Source organism: Nicotiana tabacum, chromosome 24 (assembly GCF_000715075.1).
Source record: "Nicotiana tabacum cultivar K326 chromosome 24, ASM71507v2, whole genome shotgun sequence".
In the NCBI taxonomy this organism is placed as follows: domain Eukaryota; kingdom Viridiplantae; phylum Streptophyta; class Magnoliopsida; order Solanales; family Solanaceae; genus Nicotiana; species Nicotiana tabacum.
The window spans coordinates 90101945-90120791 of NC_134103.1; positions in this window are offsets into that span (position 1 = coordinate 90101945).

The following is an 18847-nucleotide window of genomic DNA, read 5'->3' on the forward strand; positions in this document are numbered from 1 at the left end:
TATGGAATTTTGATGAAAAATTAAAAGTTTGAAAGCTTAAGGATTTTTAAGAATTTACTGATGTTGAATTTATTGACACCGGGTCCGTATTTTGGTTCCGGAGTCCGGTATAGGTCCACTATAATATTTAAGACTTGTCTGCCGAATTTGGTGAGAAACGGAGTTGATTTGACGTGATTCGGACGCCCGGTTGTGAAAATATAAGTTTTAAAGTTTTCTTAAAAATTTCCTTTGATTTGGTGTCCGATTCGTAGTTTTAGGTGTTATTTAAAAAATTTGATCGCACGAGCAAGTTCGTATAATATTCTAGGATATGTTGGTGTATTTGATTAAGCTCCTGAGGGGCTCGGGTGAGTTTCGGATGGTTAACGGATCAAATTCGGACTTAGAAGAAAAATTTAAAATTTCAGCCTTCTGGTGTAATTGCATCTGCGGAACTTGACTCGCAGGTGTGACCACGCAAATCACAATGGACCTCACATATGCGCAAGGTTCGCAGAAGCGGACAGGAAACTCGCACAAGCGAGCTTGCAGGTGCGAGCCGAGATGCGCAGAAGCGGAGGCTGGGCTGGTGACTGTAGAGCACAGATGCGGAAGACATCTCGCAAGTGCGGACACGCACCTCCGCGTGGGTGATCGCAGAAGCGTAAATTTCGTAGAAGCGAGGGAAAAAATCAGCAGAAGCGGTTCAAATTCCGCAGGAGTGAGACTCCTGGACAGAATGTTAAAAACAGAGAAGTCCGAGATTTTGTCATTTTTGACATTTTCAAAAGCGGGTGAGGCGATTTTTGAGCGAGAAATCACGAAAAATTTTGAGGTAAGTCCCTTGTGAGCCTTTCTACTCCATAATATTGAATTATCAACGAATAATCCGACTAGATTATATGTTTTTGAGATGAAATTAGAAGTTTTGGGCCTAAGGATTTCAAAATGAGAATTTGAGATTTGGAGGTCAAGTTGATATCGGATTTTAGTAAAAATGGTATGGTTGGACTCGTGGTTGAATGGGCGTTCATATTTCGTAACTTTTGCCTGATTCCAAGATGTGGGCCCCACAGGCCAATTTTGAGTTAATTTCGGATTTTATTGAAAAATGTAGTATTTTCTTATAGAACTGATTCTATAATTTTTGTTGATTGTATCGAATTAATTATGACTAGATACGAGTCGACCGAAATCGGAAAATCAAGGAAAAGGCGTACTACTTGGTTAAATTGGAGCAAGTCGAGGTAAGTGACTTGTCTAACCTTGTGGGGGAGAAAGTTTCCCTAGGATTGGTATTAATTGTAATGTGGTGAAAGTCGTGTACACGAGCTAAATATGAAGGATTATGTTTTTAAATTGTATAGATCACTGTTGCATATTAATTAAATTATTAAATCTTGTTATATTCTCTATCATTGATTTGATTTATATACTTTAAATTTTCTTGACCTTTTTTCTGCTAATTGTTTTACCTGTTTAGTTGGAACTTGGTTTCTTTTATTCTGTGCATTATTTGAAGGTTGATTTTATTTAAATTAAATATTATTAATATGAAGTATTTGATATTTTAAAATTTGGTATTGAAGCAACGTATTAAAAATTTTAAAATATTATTTTGCTGAATTATTTATTCCTGAATATTTTTGTAAGATTTTCGTACTCATTGTGATGGAGTCGTGAGCTCTTTATTGTAGAAAAATATTATTGATGATTTATTTTGGTATGAGCCGTGAGCTCTTTATTGTGGAAAAATATTATTGTTGAATTATTTTGGCAAGTTAAATTATTTGAGCACTTGAGGTGCATATTGCGATATATTGTGATATTGAAACGCATGCGGTGGTATAAGGTATTGAAACGTATGTGGTGAGATAAGGGTGACTTGATACGCGTGGCTAGTAGGGAAACTACTAGAAGTTATGCAGTGTGATAAGGATGGCTAAAACGCGGGATGCTATTTCGGGAAAGATGATTTCTTTAAAATAAATTGTGAAGGCTCCCGCGGTGAGATAAGAGAAATGAGATATTGTGAATTTATTATGATTTGGGACTACAAGGCGGTACCTCGGGAGTGCCCTTGTTGATATTGATTTATGACCATAGTTGCCTTTGATTTTGTTGTGATTTTTCTTAAAGTTGAAAAGAAATTATGTTTTGTTCCACGAGCTATTATTTGCCATTATTTGTGTAATTAAATGGTGACCTACTACTTGATTCATTTTCATTGTTATTTTATTTTATTATATTGTGAAATATTTTACCATGCCATTTATTATTATTTTCCAGTAGGGCCTGACCTGACCTCGTCACTACTCTACTGAGGTTAAGCTTGGCACTTACTGGGTACTGCTGTGGTGTACTTATACTATGCTTTTGCACATCTTTTTGTGCAGATCCAGGTATTTCTTACCAGCCTAGACATTAGTGAGTACCTGTGCACGAAGACTTTGAGGTATATCTACCAGCGTCCGCAGACTCTGGAGTCCCCTTCTATTATTGTTATGTTGCTTCCTTATTTTCTTAGACTCTGTTATATAGAGACATTGAAGATAAATCCTTAGAAGCTTGTGACTTATTTATACCAGGTTTTGGGAGTTGTAATTATGTAAAGTTTTAGATTTCTATTTTTATTCCGCATTTATAGGCTTACCTAGTGTTAGAGACTAGGTGCCATCACGACATCCTATGGAGGGAATTTGAGGTCGTGACAAGTTGGTATCAGAGCACCAGGTTCATAGGTGTTATCACACCCCTTTTTTGCCCCACAAAAGATATATGTGTTATGGTTTATTGTAGGTTAAAGAGTTTTTCCAATTAAAGTGATAAATTTGAATAGGGATTATTTTATTTACAGAGTCGCCACTTGGAATTGATTTTTTGGGTGTTCCAAGTCACCTTTTATTTGAATCCCTAATCAAAGGAAGGTTTGACTCTATTATTATTGGTCTGCAAAAATAAAGTCTGGATAAGGAATTCTGTTGACCGGGGAGAAGGTGTATGGCATTTTCCGAGTCCCGTGGTTCTAGCACGGTCGCTTTATTGACTACAACTTGGCTTGAATTAATTTTAGATAAACTGTGATTTGTTGGTTTTCATGTTTTATCTGTCCGCTTTTATATTAAAATATGGAATTATTTTTGAAACGAATCACGTCTGTGCATCTGTTTTGTTTATTGTGCCAAAATCATGTCACGTGTACGTCCACGCAATTAATGGCATTTTTATTATATTTAAGGTTGTTCCGCCTAAAGTTGTGCGAACGCATACTTTGATTTTAGTTTTGGGAATCATAATTATGTCACGCGAACGAACATAATCACGAAGATTCAATTAATTATGAATACGCCTAAAGCATTCTAGCACATTCATGATTTGTTTTTTTCCTAAGTTTGAGATTATTGTGAAGACCATGAATTATAGAATTACTTGTGGAAGAAGTGTATGATTTTAGATATTTGAATAAATAAACCATCATATACCAATATCCTACAACCCAACAATTGAAGCCCAAACTCATTAGGGTCCAAATCTTCCCAACTTTAAAGCAAGTTTGAATACCATATTTTCAAAAAATATGATTAAGCATATAACATTTAAGGACTAACTTACATTATTATTTATAAAGTTTAAAGGCAAATAAATAAAATCACATAAAATAAGATAAAAAGAACAGAGGGAAGAATAAACCTTTAATGCAAAATTTCCAATTAAATGAGTCTCCAAGAACAGGTACAATAACTTAGACGAACGTCGAACAAGCATAAGCGACGAATAACATCAAACCTAGTGAACAGAGCTCCAGCGGAATCCTCGACCTCGACTATTGACTTCACTTTTTGGCGTGTAAAAAAGGATATTATGAAATATTTTTGTTGGGTTTTGGGTGATGACTTGCTGGATTGTTTGAAAGAAAGACGAAGAAAGAATGACACGAGTAGAAATTCCCTTAGCGTAGAAGAAGAAAAAATAATTTGTCTCAATTCTCTCCTTCCTTCTTTTTTTTCTCCTTCTCCCTCCCCCTCTCTCCTCACATTTCTCTTCTATTTATAAAAAAAATTTCGGAATTGTTTCAGATTTTTTATTTTATTTTTTAATTAAAAAGAATTCTCACTTCCCATTTTTCTTCTTTTTTTTTTTAAAAAAATAATTCCTCACTTTCCTTTACTTTTCTTTTTTTAATTTCCCACTTTTTACTTTTCTTTTTTTTTATTTTTCACTTATTTTACTTTTTTTTTAATTTCAACTTATCTTACTTTTTTTTTTTAATTTCTACTTTCTTTTACCTTTTTTTAAAAAAACCATTCAGCTACCTTTACTTTTATTTTTTAATTCCAACTTCTTTTACTTTTCATTTTTTAAATTTTCACATTCTTTTACTTTTATTTTTTTAATTTTCCACTTTTTTTTACTTTTTAAAAAAAATAATTTCCACCTACTTTTACTTTTACTTTTTTTATTCCATACTTTTAATTTTCCTGTTATTTTATTCCCATCCGAAAATTAAAAAAAATATTTAATTTTTTCGGGTATTTTTTTGAAATTTATTTTATTTAAAAATAAAGATAAAAAATAAAAATAATATTAATACTAATAATTTGACCTTTTAATTTTTTTTAATTCTTACCCTATATAAAAAAAATATAAAAAATCTAAAAATATATATATTAATTTCTAAAAGTAATTACATAATAGAAGGTGGTAAAAATTTAAATATAGTCAAAAATTAGGTGCTCACAGCTCCCCCTCTTTACTTGGAAACATGAAGAGTTTTCAAGAAAAGACTAGGTGAGCCATGTGACTAATGTTTGACCAAATCGTTATTTAAAAGGAAAAGAAATAAAAGATAGGGTGCAATCGAGTCCTGATTTTGGACAGCCTACATATCCCGGGTTATAAGGGAATCGGGTCACATGTAGTTCAAGGAGAATGGTGGAATGATTAGTTGAGGAGTCGAGTAAGGTTCTGTCGAGGCTCCAGTCTGCGGTCCTGCTATTATATCAAAATAAAAAAAGAAACTCAACAAGCCTATCAGCTATGAGTTACGAGATTCCTATATATGAGTCTTCTGAACTTGATCTTGAGTCTTGACTAGTTCTTCATGCAGACTCTCATCTAAACCTTGATGATCGCTAGCTGTAGGTGCTAGTTCATTGTTCTATATCTTCTTCTAATCAAAACGGGACTCCAATGCTCGTGGCTTCAGTCATGTCTTGAGCATTCCACATCTTTTCAACTACTTTTGCATTTTGGATTCATCTATTTTTTTTTCTTTTATTCTGAATTGAGACTTCTTCTTTTGGCCATCTCAAACCCTGTGCCTCGAGGTAAAACCTACTCAGACACTAAAACAAACAAACGAGCGAAATTTTTCTGCCCCAGTTTGTACTAGAAAAATTTTGTGAGTTATTGTAACAAAATTCAAAACTAGTTCTTTATTGAAAGAAATAAAAGGTTGCGAATGGTGTACCCCGAAAATAAATCAGAGACTAGGGAATGAAGACCTTATGTCTAAAATGAAAGAAACTAGGGAGTGAAAACCCTATATTTGAAAAGCGACTAGGGATTGGTGTACTGATAGAGTTAAGGAAATGTAACCAAGGGATGGCACCCTGTATTACGGAAAAGAAATGTAACCAGGGATTGGTGCCCTGTATTACTGAAATAAAAATGAATCCCCTGGGCGAAAAGGTTCTACCTGGGTTAAACTGCGAAAAGCGAGCCTGACGAAGAGTACTTCTACCCGGAATATGAGCTGAATCCCCCTAGGCGAAAAGTTTCTACCTGGGTTAAGCTACGTAAAATAACCTGAGCGAAGAGTACTTCTACCCGGAACTATAAGCTGGATCCCCCTAGGCGAAAAGGTTCTACCTAGGTTAAGCTACATAAAATAATCCTGGGCGAAGAGTACTTCTACCCGGAACTATGAGCTGGATCCCCCTAGGCGAAAAGGTTCTACCTAGGTTAAGCTACGAAAAACAACCTGAGCGAAGAGTACTTCTACCCGGAACTATGAGCTGGATCCCCCTAGGCGAAAAGGTTCTACCTGGGTTAAGCTATGAAAATGAGAGGTATGAACAATAGTGATGCATGCTAAAAATAAAAGAAAGTGGAGATTTTGAGGAAACTTACCTTTGGTGACATTCGTCTTTTAGGAGTCGCCATTCTGCACTGCTTTGTTCCTGTGCAAACAAAGAAACATTGTGAGTTTTAAAAGTGGTGGTCGGTTTGTGGCCTTGATGTCTTTGGTAGCTTGGCTTTGTGCCCATCTTCTTTTGATGATGATTTAAACCTGCCACTAGATGTTTCGTGAATACCACTTGCATTTCTGGCCCCAGAGAGCCTTTGACTTTTCAAACTTTTACATGACGGTTGGTCGCGTGTAACTTAACCTTTTCAACTTTATTTTGCCTTTGTGGCATTTCACTTTCGACTTCTTTCCTTCAAAACTTTCAATTCCAGAGCATTGGGGAACCTTTGGCTTTTCAAACTTTGCCAAAACAGTTAGCCATTTGGGACTTAACCTATTCAAGTTCATTTTGCCTTGTAGGTACTTTCAATTTGATTTCCTCCTTTCGAGAGTTTTTGATTTCAAAGTGTCAGCCACCATGGCCAATCGGGGTTGACTTGATGCCCCTTCCAAGGCTGGGTGCCTATTGAATATTAGCTTGTATCAAACGAAAACCCTGTAAATCAGTCTTGTTATCCCTTCTTTGCCTTAGTTTTGGAACAGAGTTAGACCAAAAGGGATTCAAAGAACAACAAACAAAGAAATGGACAATGAATTTAGACAAGAGATATCCCTTTCGGGGGAAGGAAAGAAGGACTTATCTGGAGTATATGCGGATTTTAATGAACATGCCATGCCTTTTGGATTGGATGCCCGATCTATGTCCAATGTACGACTCTCAGAAATTCATCACAACTTTTGCCTTGAAACCGAGGAACCTTGCCTAGGACTGTGTCAATGCCAATGGGTGTGAGGATCCTCTTTTCGATCGGTGGCGCCCTTTGCGGGTTTTCACCAACTGACCTCTCTGATTTCTTATCTCGCCATCGCCTTATAGTGCTCTTTGCGAGTTTTCACTAACAAGACTCTCATTTTGGTTTCTTTACTCACCATCGCCTTGCAGTGCCCGTGAGGGTTTTCACTAATAAGACTTTCTCATTTTACTTCTCTCATTTTGTGGTATCAGATCCAAGTGACTGTATCCTCCAATTCTTGAACATTCTCGTTGATTGATCGGGAGGACTTGAAAAGGATTTGGGTAAAAAGGATTTGGATTGAGTTACAACTTTGGAACCTTTCAGGCGAAACCATCGCCGAACCATTGTAACATCTGCCCCAGTTTCAACTTTTGGGAAAATGTGGATTTTTGTTTCGGTGTGACTGAACCCCAGAGAGAGGCTGCCTACGTATCCTTTCGGAATCAAGTCAAACGTAGTTCAATATAACAAGAACTGTTTTTTTTGTTTTTCTGTCTGTTTTGTTTTCTTTCTCTTTCCTTTTCCTTTTTTCTTCTTCTTTTTTTTCTTGTTTTTTTCTTTTCAATAACTCCTTCAGGTTCCAAAGAGGGTAATCAAAGAAAGGTAACCGGCTCAAAGGGTTGGCAAAAAGGGTTAATGGTGTTTGGGTAGCGAGAATAAAAGCCTTCGTCATTTCAATAAAAGAGCATTAAAGGTGCGTGAAGGGTCAAACATAGTACCTTTTTGACTGCATCAATTTGGAGCCAATTTCCTTTAGCTTCTTCATGATGCGGGAGGATACATCTCAGAACGAGTTGCTCCACTTCAAATTTTCTGGGCTGCACTTTCTTATTGTAGGCACTAGCCATTCTTTGTTGGTACAACTGCTCGTGACAAACTGCGACAATTTTTTTTTCATCAATCAGTGTCAATTGTTCCAATCAATTCTTGACCCAATCTTTATCCTCAATCTCGGCTTCAACAATGACTCGAAGAGAGGGAATTTCAACTTCTTCTGATTTCATTCGGACTTGGCCTGGCCTACTGTTCCAATGCTTTGTTTATTTTCTTACAAGCCTTATCTTCAACACATTCTGCTTCTTGATTCATTATTTCGAGGACTGGCAGCATTTTAGGATCTAGACATGAAGTCCGAAAGCATGTCATGTCATTAAAATCTGCATTAACAGAACTGAAAAGAGAATAAGAAAGGTGACAAGATTAATAAAAGAGACATTCAATGAAATATTAATTTTATTTGATTTGATTGTTTTTGTTTTTTTTTAAAAAAAATTTAAAGATAGAAGGGTTTACATCACAAAGTAAGACAATAAAAGTAAAACGTCCGCATTACACTCTGAAATAATCCGGACACAGAAAAGATAGCAAGACCGGCTACCGAGACTCCCATCTGATAGAGAACTTTTCAAGTTTGGCGCCCATTTTTAGGTTTCTCTTCTACCGCAGAAATGGCTACTGTGGCTTTTAGTGCTGGATCAAATTCCTCATCTTCACAGATCATTCCGACTACTGACCCATTGGTGTGAGTAGGCAGAGGATTGTTCATCATATTAGAGGCCTCTTCATTCCTAAGCACTATTGCCTTGACCTCGATGAGGTCTTCCACTGCTCTCTTAAGAACCCAACAGTCTTCTGTATCATGTCCCACTGCTCCAGAGTGGTATTCACATCTAGCATTAGTCTGGTGCGCCGATTCGGGGCTACTGAATGCAGTAGACCTAGCCTGACTAGCTTTTTGGAACAAGCTCGTGTATGATTCACCAACAGGGACGAACTGATTCCTTCTCGGGAGGCTCTCCTTTTTTTCTATTTTTTTTTTTGAATTTTTTTTTCATACCTTATTTCTTTTTTCTTTCTCTTTTTGTTGTTTTTCGCTCTTTGTTTTTCTTTGTTATTTTTTTTGTCACTCTTTTCTTTCTTTTTCACTCAATTTTTTACTTCTTTTTTTTTCGGTTTATTTTTTCACTCAATTTGTTTATGGCTATGATCGAATTCGATGGGGATTGCCTACGTATCATGACGCCGCATGAATAAGATCATTACGTAGTTCAGGGAGATCAGAAATAAAATAGATAAACTAACTCTTTTTTTATCTCATACAAATAATTCGACAAAATCTCCTAGCAACGAAAATATTTTCAATTTTGTTTTCCAACTTCGAATTTTTGTTTTGTTTTTGAGAATTGGTGTAAGAAAGACTACTAAAGAAGAAAGAAAATATTTTTGGATTTTGAATTTTGTTTTTTTTTTGGTAAAATTTCAAAAGAAAGAAAATATGTTTTTGGATTTTGATTTATTTTTTGAATTTTGGGAGAAAGACTTTTTTTTTTAAAAAGGAAGAAAATATTTTTGGACTTTTGGATTTGATGTCACAAAGAAAAACTTCTAAAGAAGGAATTAAAGGAAAATATCTTTTTGGATTTTTAAAAATTGGGGGCCGGAACCGATGAGGTTTGCCTACGTATCTCATATCCGGTGAGAATCAGACCCGCGTAGTTCGGTTAGTTTTGACACAACAGTGAAAACATAATTTTTTTGACTCATTTTGAAATGACTTTTATTTTTCTCTTTTATTTTCAAAATATTCGGCAGAGTTTTTAGATTTTTCAAATACCAAAATTTTTGGAAACCGGATGAATTTTCTCTCTCCTACTTCTCACTTCTACTTTTTTTTAATTTTCTGTATTTATTCTAGCAGTCGGTCAACATGCAAATCATATCAAACAAAATGCACAAATATTACGTAGGTTGCATCATGATGGTCTTTTATTTTTGGGTACACGTGTCATAGACGGACCCAACCCCTATGTTGAGTCCCCAAAGTTAAATGCACGTGATACAAACAAACGTTCCTACTAGGGATCCGGCATGAGGCTATGTTATTCTAGGTTTAAAATCCTGGGGGTTATTTTAGACCTGGCTTACCCAAGCGGACAACTCGAGCCGAGGTGGGGGCAACGTACCGGGAGCACGAAAGTCTACCCAGCCTAGTTACTGATCCAGCCTCGTTCTATTTGGTATGACTCGGAAGGGAGGCGTAAGAAGGCAGTTTATATAGTTCAAATAATATCAAAGCGGTAAATGAGCGGCAATTAGCACATTAGGCCCCAATAAATCACAATATATAAAAAATTAATAAAGCCAAATAAAAGTCAATATGTACAAGCTCGAATTCTAGTTGAGATTCCCCAGCGGAGTCGCCAGAGCTGTCACACCCCTTTTTGCCCCACAAAAAATATATGTGTTGTGGATTGTTGTGGGTTAAAGAATCTTTTCAATTAAAGTGACAAATTTGAATAGGGATTATTTTATTTACAGAGTCGTCACTTGGAATTGATTTTTTGGGTATTTCAAGTCACCTTTTATTTGAATCCCTAGTCAAAGGAAGGTTTGACTCTATTATTATTGGTCTGCGAAAACAAAGTCCGGGTAAGAAATTCTGTTGACTGGGGAGAAGGTGTAAGGCATTCCCCGAGTCCCGTGGTTCTAGCACGATCGCTTTATTGACTACAACTTGGCTTGAATTAATTTTAGATAAACTGTGATTTATTGGTTTCCATATTTTATCTGTCCGCTTTTATATTAAAATATGGAATTATCTTTGAAACGAATCACGTGTGTGAATCTGTTTTGTTTATTGTGCCAAAATCATGTCACGTGTACGTGCACGCAATTAATAGCATTTTTATTATATTTAAGGTTGTTCCGTCCAAAGTTGCGCGAATGCATACTTTGATTTTAGTTTTGGGAATCGTAATTATATCACGCGAACGTATACATAATCACGATGATTTAATTAATTGTGAGTACGCCTTAAGCATTCTAGCGCATTCATGATTTATTTCTTTCCTAAGTTTGAGATTATTGTGAAGGCCATGAATTATAGAATTACTTGTGGAAGAAGTGTATGATTTTAGATATTTGAATAAATAAACCATCATATACCAATACCCTACAACCCAACAATTGAAGCCCAAACTCATTAGGGTCCAAATCTTTCCAACTTTAAAGCAAGTTTGAATACCATATTTTCAAAAAATATGATTAAGCATATAATATTTAAGGACTAACTTACATTATTATTTATAAAGTTTAAAGGCAAATAAATAAAATCACATGAAATAAGATAAAAAGAACAGAGGGAAGAATAAACCTTTAATGCAAAATTTCTAATTAAATGAGTCTCCAAGAACAGGTACAATAACTTAGACGAACGTCGAACAAGCATAAGCGACGAATAACATCAAACCTGGTGAACGGAGCTCCAACGGAATCCTCGACCTCGACTATTGACTCCACTTTTTGGCGTGTAAAAAATGATGTTATGAAGTATTTTTGTTGGGTTTTGGGTGATGACTTGCTGGATTGTTTGAATCAAAGACGAAGAAAGAATGACACGAGTAGAAATTCCCTTAGCGTAGAAGAAGAAAAAATAATTTATCTAATTCTCTCCTCCCTTCTTTTTTTCTCCTTCTCCCTCCCCCTCTCTCCTCACATTTCTCTTCTATTTATAGAAAATGAATTTGGAATTTTTTCAGATTTTTTCTTTTATTTTATTATTTTATTATTGTTTTAATTTAAAAGAATTCTCACTTCCCATTTTTCTTCTTTTTTCTAAAAACAAATAATTCTCCACTTTCCTTTACTTTTCTTTTTTAATTTTCCACTTTTTACTTTACTTTTTTTTATTTTTCACTTATTTTACTTTTCTTTTTTTTTTTTTAATTTTCACTTATCTTACTTTTGGTTTTTTAATTTCTACTTTCTTTTACTTTTTTTAAAATGAATTTCAGCTACCTTTACTTTTATTTTTTAATTCCAACTTCTTTATTTTTCATTTTTTAAATTTCCACATTCTTTTACTTTAATTTTTTAATTTTCTATATTTTTTTACTTTTTTTAAAAAATAATTTCCACCTACTTTTAATTTTACTTTTTTTATTCCATACTTTTAATTTTCCTATTATTTTATTCCCATCCGAAAATTAAAAAAAAAAATTAATTTTTTCGTTTTTTTAATTTATTTTATTTAAAAATAAAGATAAAAAATAAAAATAATACTAATAGTAATAATTTGAACTTTTAAATTATTTTTAATTCTTACCCTATATAAAAAAATATAACAAAGCTAAATATATATATATATATATATATATATATATATATATATATATATATATATATATATATATATATATATATATATTAAATCTCTAAAATTAGTTACATACTTAAAATGGTAAAAATTTAAATATGGTCAAAAATTAGGTGCTCACAGGTGTTATGAGTCACAAGCAGGTTTAGTAGAGTCTTGCGGATCGGTACGAAGACGTCTGTACTTATCTTCAGGAGGCTATGGAACTGTTAGGAAAACATTCACTTCTTTGATTCCTTATCGTGCGCAATTGTTGAATTCAAAGTTCTAAGCCATTATAACACAACTGAATCCGATGATCAGACACCCGCACCCCCTGTTGGAGCCGCAAGAGGCCGGGGTCGGAGCATAGGCCGAGCCAGAGGCTGAGGAAGATCACGTGGTGCAGCCAGATAACCTGCACGAGCTGCTGTACCAGAGCCACCAGTAGCTCCAGTTGGAGAGCAGGCACCTGAGACGCATGTTACTACTCCTGCACTTCAGGAGACTCTTGCCCCGTTTTTGAGCATGTTTGGCACTCTAGCTCGGGCAGGGTTAATTCCACTTGCTCCTGCCACATCTCAGGCCGGAGAAGGAGCACAGACTCCTGTCACCCGTACTCCAGAGCCACGGGCCTAAGTTGACCATGCCCTAGAGGTTATACCAGTGCAACCAGTTGTCCCAGTTCAGCATGAGATTAGGACAACAATTTCAGAGGGGGAGCAGCTTAGGCTCGAGAGGTACAAGAAGTACCACCCTACCACTTTCAGCGGTTTAGCTTCAGAGGATGCTCAGGGTTTTCTGGAGGAATGTCACCGTATCCTTCGTACTATGGGTATTGTGGATTCCAGTGGGGTTTCTTTCACGACATTCCAGTTTAGAGGAGTAGCCTACCAATGGTGGCGGGGATATGAGTTGGATAGTCCCGCTGAGGCATCTTCACTCACTTGGACTCAATTTTCAGATATGTTCTTAAGGGAGTATGTTCCTCAGAGTCTTAGAGATGCATGACGCGCAAAGTTTGAGCAGCTGCGCCAGGGTTCTATAACCGTGTCAGAATATGCGGTCCGATTTAGTGATTTGGCTAGGCATGTACCAGCCTTAGTTGCTACTGTTCGAGAGAGGGTTCGCAGATTTATTGAGGGTCTCCACCCTAGTATCAGATACAGTGTGGCCCGAGAGCTAGAGGTGGACATCACATACCAACAAGTGGTGTCAATTGCTGGGAGATTGGAAGGTATGCGGCTCGGGAGAGGGAAGAAAGGGAAGCTAAGAGACCCCGAGATTCTGGCACATATAATAATTCTCGTGCCCCAGTTGCAGCCCGTCATGGTAGAGGTTATGTGAGCCATCCTATTCATTCAGCATTTCCAGCTTCTAGTGGTATTTCTGCTATTCCCAGACCTCAGGTTCCATATTATGCACCGCCACTGTCTACTATATGCCCTATACGGGGTGTTTTCAGCGGACAATCTAGTCGATCTGGCCTGAGCCAGTCCCAGCAGCCACGACCTCTGAGGGCTTATTTTGAGTGTGGTGAAACTCGTCATATTATGAAAGATTGCCCCAGATTTAGGATGGGTGCACCTCCACATATTTCTCAGGCCCCACCTATTCCACAGAGCCCTCAGGCTTCTCATCATGATTACTGCACCAGTTGCCACTCCACCTGCACAGCGAGCTAGAGGTGGAGGTCGGACAAGTAGAGGTCGCCTAGAGGGGGAGGCCAGGCCAGATATTATGCCCTTCCTTCTAGGACAGATGCTGTTGCATATGATTCTGTTATCACGGGTATTATTCCGATCTGTCATAGAGATGCATCAGTCTTATTTGATCCGGTCTCCACTTATTCTTATGTGTCATCTTATTTTGCCCCGTATTTGGGCGTATCACGTGATTCCTTGAGTTCTTCTGTTTATGTATCTACACCCGTGGGTGAATCTATTATTGTGGACCGTGTGTATCGGTCGTGTTTAATTGTTATCAGTGTTTTTGAGACCAGAGCTGATTTATTATTGCTTAGTATGGTGGATTTTGATATTATTTTGGGCATGGACCGGTTGTCGCCCTATCACACTATTCTTGATTGTTATGCCAAGACGATGACGTTGGCTATGCCAGGTCTACCGCGGCTAGAGTGGAGAGGTACCTCGGATCATGTTCCTAGCAGGTTGTTTCATTTCTTAAAGCTCAACGAATGGTTGAGAAGGGGTGTGATGTGTATCTGGCCTATGTGAGAGATGTTGGTATTGATACTCCTATTGTGGAGTCAGTTCCTATAGTAAGGGATTTTCCTGATGTATTTCCAGCAGATCTTCTGGGTATGCCACCCGACAGGGATATTGATTTTGGCATTGATTTATTACCGGGATCTCAACCCATTTCTATTCTACCATACCATATGGCCCTAGCAGAGTTGAAAGAATTAAAAGAACAGTTACAGGAGTTGCTTGATAAGGGTTTCATTCGGCCTAGTGTATCGCCTTGGGGTACTTCTGTCTTATTTGTGAAGAAAAATGATGGTTCTATGCGGATGTATATTGATTACCGCCAGCTGAACAAGGTTATAGTGAAGAACAAGTATCCATTTCTACATATTGATGACCTATTTGATCAGCTTCAGGCTACCAGAGTGGTTGCCAGAGTATTTTCTAAGATCGACTTGCGTTCAAGCTATCACCAGTTGAAGATTCGGGAGCCAGCTATCCCGAAGACTTCTTTTAGGACGCAGTATGGTCATTATGAGTTCCTTGTAATGTCATTTGGGCTAACTAATGCCCCAACAGTATTTATGCACTTAATGAATAATGTATTTCAGCCCTATCTTGATTCTTTCGTCATTGTGTTTATTGACGACATTCTAGTGTATTTCCGGAGTCGGGAAGATCATGAATAACACCTGAGGACTGTGCTTCAGACTTTGAGAGAAAAGAAGTTATATGCAAAATTTTCAAAGTGTGAATTCTGGCTTGATTTAGTGGGATTTTTGGGTCATATAGTTTCGTGCGAGGGGATCAAGGTAGATCCGAAGAAGATTGAGGCAGTGCAGAGTTGGTCCAGACCATCCTCCGCTACGGAGATCCGGAGTTTCCTTGGTTTGGCAGGGTATTATCGTCGATTTGTAGATGGTTTCTCTTCTATTGCTGCATCTATGACCAAATTGAACCAAAAGGGTGCTCCGTTCAGATGGACCGAGGAATGTGAGGAGAGCTTCCAAAAGCTCAAGACAGCTTTGACTACAGCCCAGTATTGGTATTACCTACATGTTCAGGGTCTTATACAGTGTATTGTGACGAGTCGCGTATTGGTCTCGGCGTAGTGTTGATACAAGACGGTAGGGTGATTGCCTACGCGTCCAGACAATTAAAGGTACATGAGAAGAATTATCCGGTCCACGACCTTGAGTTAGCAGTTATTGTTCATGCCTTAAAGATTTGGCGGCATTATTTATACGGTGTCCATTGTGAGGTCTACACCGATCACTGGAGTCTACAACTTCTGTTTAAACAGAAGGATCTTAATTTACGGCAGCGGAGATGGTTAAAGTTACTTAAGGATTATGATATCACCATTCTCTATCATCCCGGGAAGGCCAATTTAGTAGCCGATGCCTTGAGTCGTAAGGCGGAGAGTTTGGGCATCTTAGCATATTTACCGATAGCAGAGAGACCTTTAGCCTTTGATATTCAGGCCTTGGCTAACCAGTTTGTCAGGTTGGATATTTTCGAGCCGAATTTTGGCTTGTGTGGTTTCTCAGTCTTCTCTTTATGATCGTATCAGAGAGTGTCAGTACGATGACCCCCATATACTTGTCCTTAAGGATACAGTTCAACATGGTGATGCCAAGGAAGTCACTATTGGAGATGACGATGTATTACGGATGCAGGGCAGGCTATGTGTGCCTAATGTAGATGGTTTGCGTGAGTTGATTCTCCAGGAGGCTCACAGTTCGCAGTACTCCATTCATCCGGGTGCTGCAAAGATATATCAGGACTTGAGACAACACTATTGGTGGAGGCGGATGAAGAAAGACATAGTGGGGTATGTAGCTCGGTGTCTAAATTGTCAACAGGTAAAATATGAGCATCAACGACCAGGTGGATTTCTTCAAAAGTTAGAGATTCCAAAATGGAAATGGGAGCGGATCACTATGAATTTCGTTGTTGGGCTCCCACGGACTTAGAGGAAGTTCGATACAGTTTGGGTGATTGTGGATAGATTGACCAAGTCAGCTCATTTCATTCCTGTGATTACTACTTACTCTTCAGAGCAGCTGGCTCAGGTATATATTTGCGAGATTGTCAGACTTCACGGTGTACCGGTATCTATCATCTCTGACCGGGGTACACAGTTTACATCACGGTTCTGGAGGGCAGTACAACGTGAGTTGGGTACTCGAGTAGAGTTGAGTACACCATATCACCCTCAGACGGACGGGCAGTCCGAACGCACTATTCAAATACTGGAGGATATGCTTCGTGCGCGTGTGATAGATTTTGGGGATGCTTGGGATTAGTTCTTACCACTTGCAGAGTTTGCTTACAACAACAGTTATCAGTCGAGCATTCAAATGGCTTTGTATGAGGCCTTGTATGGTAGGCGGTGCCAGTCTCCAGTGGGTTGGTTCGAACCAGGCGAGGCTAGTCTATTGGGTACAGACTTGGTTCAGGATGCCTTGGAAAATGTTAAGTTGATTCAGGATCGACTTCGTACAGCCCAATCTAGACAGAAGAGTTATGCGGATCGGAAGGTTCGTGATGTTGCATTCATGGTTGGTGAGCGGGTATTGCTCCGGGTTTCGCCTATGAAGGGTGTGATGAGGTTCGGGAAGAAGGGCAAGTTGAGCCCTAGGTATATTGGGCCTTTTGAGATTCTTGAAAGAGTTGGAGAGGTGGCTTACAGACTTGCACTACCACATAGTCTCTCTGCAGTTCATTCGGTATTCCATGTTTTTATGCTCCGGAAGTATCACGGCGATTCGTCTCATATGTTAGACTTCAGTTCAGTTCAGTTGGACAAGGATCTATCTTATGTTGAGGAATCAATGGCTATTTTGGATAGGCAGGTTTAAAAGCTGAGGTCTAAGAACATTGCTTCTGTGAAGGTTCGGTGGAGGGGTCATCCGGTCGAAGAGGCAACTTGGGAGATCGAGCATGATATGCGCAACTGTTATCCACACTTATTCACCAGCTCAGGTACTTTTTCTAACTCCGTTCGAGGACGAACGTTTGTTTTAGAGGTGGAGAATATGATGACCCAAAATGTCATATTTAAATTTAATAATGAATTCTGTGTTCTAAGACCTCGTAAAACACTATTTATCATTCCTCGACTTACGTGCACAATCCGTAAAATTTTCCAGAAAGTTTTTATGTGAAAAATGGATTAAAATGTGAATTGGAGCTTTAAAACTCAACGGGGTTGACTTTGCTCAACATTTTGAGCAAACGAACTCGGATTAGTGTTTTGACAATTCCGATAGGTCCGTATCGTGATTTGGGCGTATGCCCAGAATCAGATTTCGAGGTCCCTAGCCTGAGATATGGAATTTTGATGAAAAATTGAAAGTTTGAAAGCTTAAGGATTTTTAAGAATTTACTGATGTTGGATTTATTGACACCGGGTCTGTATTTTGGTTCCGGAGCCCGGTATAGGTACACTATAATATTTAAGACTTATCTACCAAATTTGGTGAGAAACAGAGTTGATTTGACATGATTCAGACGTCCGATTGTGAAAATATAAGTTTTAAAATTTTCTTGAAAATTTCCTTCAATTTGGTGTCTGATTCGTAGTTTTAGGTGTTATTTGGGAAATTTGACCACGCGAGTAAGTTCATATAATGTTTTAGGACATGTTGGTGTATTTGATTAAGGTCCCGAGGGGCTCGGTTGAGTTTCGGATGGTTAACTGATCAAATTCGGACTTAGAAGAAAAATCTGAAATTTCCGCCTTCTGATGTAATCGCACCTGCGGAACTTGACTCGTAGGTGCGACCACGCAGAAGCGCAATGTACCTCGCAGATGCACAAGGTTCGCAGAAGCGGACAGGAAACTCGCACAAGCGAGCTCTCAGGTGCGAGCCGAGATGCGCAGAAGGGGAGGCTGGGCTGGTGACTGTGGAGCGCACATGCGAAAGACATCTTGCAAGTGCGGACACACACCTGCGTGTGGGTGATTGCAGAAGCGAAAATTTCCGCAAAAGCGGATGCGCAGAAGCAATTCAAATTCCACAGGTGCGAGACTCTTGGACAGAATCTTAAAAATAGAGGAGTCCGAGATTTTGTCATTTTTGACATTTCCAAAAGCGGGTGAGGCGATGTTTGAGCGAGAAATCACGAGAAATTTTGAGGTAAGTCCTTTGTGAGCCTTTCTACTCCATAATATTGAATTATCATCGAATAATCCGACTAGATTACATGTTTTTAGGTGAAATTAGAGGATTTGGGCCTAGGGATTTCAAAATGAGAATTTGAGATTTAGAGGTCAAGTTGATGTCGGATTTTAGTAAAAATGGTATGGTTGGACTCGTGGTTGAATGGGCGTTCATATTTCGTAACTTTCGCCGGATTCCAAGACGTGGGCCCCATATGCCAATTTTGAGTTAATTTCAGATTTTATTGAAAAATATAGTATTTTCTTATAGAATTGATTATGTAATTTTTGTTGATTGCATCGAATTAATTATGACTAGATACAAGTCGACCGGAATCAGAAAATCGAGGAAAAGGCGTACTACTTGGT